The sequence below is a fragment of the Budorcas taxicolor genome, chromosome 1 (genome assembly GCF_023091745.1).
Source record: "Budorcas taxicolor isolate Tak-1 chromosome 1, Takin1.1, whole genome shotgun sequence".
Lineage (NCBI taxonomy): Eukaryota > Metazoa > Chordata > Mammalia > Artiodactyla > Bovidae > Budorcas > Budorcas taxicolor.
Window position 1 is genome coordinate 52,305,490 of NC_068910.1, and position 3,284 is coordinate 52,308,773.

Sequence of the window (3,284 nt, forward strand, 5' to 3'; positions counted from 1 at the left end):
AGGTGGTAAAGAACCACCTGCCAATGCAGGAGATGCAAGAGACCCAGGTTCAATCCCTGGGTTGCAAGGGTCCCCTGGAGGAGGAGATGGCACCCCACTCCAGTATTCTTGCCTGGAAAATTCCATGGACAGAGGAGCCTGGCAGGCTATACAGTCCATGGGGCAGTAAAGTGTCAGACATGACTAAGCAACTAGGTACCCACAAAATGGTATTCCCTTGACCCACACTCAAATGGAACAGAACAAAAAGCAGAGATCCACAGGAAAGGGATAGAAAAAAGAAAGGAGAGATGAGTGAGGAGAAAAATGAGGCTCTCTTGCCATTTCATATCATTTTATTGTGTATAAATCCCACTGCACAGTAATGAGTACTGTCTGAGCATCTGTGTTAAGAACTCCCCAGCTGAAACCTTCTTTCCCCTCCTCTCTGTCTTAGTCATCATTGAATTAGGAGCTCTGAAATGTCTTCCTCATTCCCACATCACCACCCTCATGACCTTTTATCCATCCTTGTCCTTGCTGGCAACTCCCCACCCCCATTCCCATTCTACACACAGGAGGCTGAAACCCTCACTTCAAACACAAGCTTTTGCTCCTGGCCACAGTATAGAAGCTGAGTCCCTTCAAAGGGAAAAATGCTGTGTGGCTGAAGGTCCAGAAATAGAAGGAGTGTGTGTGTGTGTGTGTGTGTGTGTGTGTGTGTGTGTGTGTGTGTACACGTGCACTTGTACGTGTACTGGTCTACAGGTACTTCACGTATGCTGGGGGAAATGTGATAAAGCTGGGAACCCTGCTTGGAATTGCTGCGTCCCTCCTCTGACTCCTGCAGAAGTTCCTCCCTGGGCTGGGGCTGTAGGAAGAAGCCTGCTGCCTCTCGGCTTTAACAAAGGACTTTCTCTTGCACCATCCCACTGCGAAGGCTCAGACTCATACCTGGGCCACGGATCGGTTGCCATGGAAATGACTGCAAAGTCACAAATAAGGCGGTATTATGTTCTCTCAGCAGGACCAGACGAAAGCTAGAAGCTAGAGAGAGAAACAGGAAGAGGGAGACAGAACTGGAGAGGAAGAAAGAATAGAAATACCTTCTATCAATAGCAAGCCATAAGGGAAACACAAAGTGATGGAGCGAAAGGATGATGCTTGAGAGAAAGCAGCCTTCAGACAGGACAGGGGGGTGGCATTGTCTCCTTTAAGGGAGGGCTCTCATGTCACGAAGGAGGGAGGAGCTCATGCACCCCCCCGTCTCTTCTACTGGCTTTTTCTCTCCCTCTTTCTTCATTGGGTAATGTTGCCAAAAGTTAGAAAGGAAGGGTTGGGGGGAGACATACAGAATGAGGCAGGAGGTGAAAGGGGGTCTCAGGAGGTGAATCAAGTCATTTCTCTTCTCCTCTCTCCCCACGAAACAGAAGGGCCCTGCTCTGATTCTCGACAGAAAACTTCAAGCCTCCTGATCTGTGACCCTCTTATCCATACACCCTTCAGGATCTCAGCATTCTTATTAAGATTTTTCTCCTGAGCCCAGTGCCTCTGAAGAGAGGGGGATCCCATTGTCCTCCCAAGGTCACTTGTTCATTCGACTCTTCATCAGTTTCCTTGCTGTGGATGCAAGTGTGAGCATCAAGGTCCAGATTCAGACTCAAGGAGCTAATAAGAAGCACCAAGCTTATTCCAGCTAAACTACAAGACTTTCAATAAGGCAAGGAACTTTCAAATTCTCCCTCAGCCACTCTTTTTTTTTTAATGGATATAAATATAGATTTCAACAAGCACAATGCTTTCGACAAAACATAAAAAAGTTTCCTGTGATCTCTCAATCCCTTAATCAAAATAAGCAGATTTTCAAACGTGTTGCAGTCTTACACACTTTCTCTGAGCCTCATTCTTTTTGTGGTGGCCAGGACAGTTAGCTCTGCCTTGGTCGGGAGTTTAGAAAGACTGAGCAACTTCCTCTGTAATATTGTTTGAGTAGCAGTGAAAGTCTTGCCAACAAAAATGTTCTCCCCTATCAACAAATACAAGTGCCTAAAACCCCGCATTTGTGTAATCCTTTTCTGTCTTCAAAAGGTCTATTCAAAAAGTCAGAAGTTAGGACAATCTTCCCTAACTTCTCAGTGGGAATGTGTTTTCAGATTAGCTTCCTGAGTGGTGCTAGCGGTAAAGAACCAGCCTGCCAATGCAGGGGACTGTAAGAGACACAGGTTCAATCCCTCAGTCAGGAAGATCCCCTGGAGGAGGGCATTGCAAACCACCCCAGGATTCTTGCCTGGAGAATCCCATGGACAGAGAAGCCAGGCAGGCTACAGTCCATAGGGTCACAAAGAGTCAGACATGATGGAAACAATTTAGCACAAGGAAATGGGACATGGGATGCATAAACTCTGCTGCATACAACAGTGGACAGATAGGAGTATTTCTGTCCCCCATTATATGCATCAGAATTTATTCATCAGAAAGCTCACATCTGCCCCCTTGAGAGTCAAGGAAATGATAATATTTGTCCCTAAGGTATCAAGCTGCTCACTCCCGGGCCCTCCCAGGATGGGACCAGGAGCAGTTTCAGTCAACATGGAAGCACCAAGAGTTTCCAAACAGCTGAAAGATCGTGAAGTTCTTTGCTTCTCTCTGTAAGGTTTTCCTGGCTTGACACAGTGACTCTAGACTCCTCAGGATCCCCACCCTAGTCTACTTATCTAACTCCATTGTGAAGTGGGAGATGAAGTGGTGAGCCTTGATCTAACTCAAAAGGTCAACAGCAGGGTCTCGGGGAGGATCTGAGGCAGGCAGTTGGCAGCCAGCTTTACTAAGCCCTCCGTTAAGGTCTTAACTGAGCAATAGAAGCATAGAGAAATTACCTTTCTGATTGGGACTGGTAATAATTCAGTCAATCAAAAACTTAGCTAGGGACTTCCTTGATGGTCCAGTGGTTAAGACTCCACACTCTCAATGCAGGGGGCCCAGATTCGATCCCTGGTCAGGGAACTAGATCTCACACACCACAACCAAAGTTCACAAGTCACAGTGAAAGATCCCTTAGGCCACAACAAAGATCAAATATCCTGATGCTGCAACTAAGACCCAGTACAGCCAAATAAATAAATATTTTTTTAAAGACTTAGCTAAAGCAGGGAATTGCTTTTTAAGAAGTGGTACAAAACACCCTAAATAGTCATTGTAACTTAAAACATAAACATGCATTTTTCCTGCTAACTTTTAATGTGGAGCCAAGATGTTTTCTTTGAATATTAGAACACTGATAAAAGTTCTCCATCGATTTCTTCAAA

The 3,284-nt window shown here is 45.7% G+C and overlaps 1 non-coding gene across 1 annotated transcript; it reads left to right on the forward strand.

The window, feature by feature from the left end:
* The first annotated feature begins 2,909 nt into the window (after positions 1 to 2,909).
* Positions 2,910 to 2,982, forward strand: TRNAE-CUC (transfer RNA glutamic acid (anticodon CUC)). The gene has a single exon. It is a non-coding gene; the product is annotated as a tRNA-Glu (tRNA).
* The last annotated feature ends 302 nt before the right edge of the window (positions 2,983 to 3,284 follow it).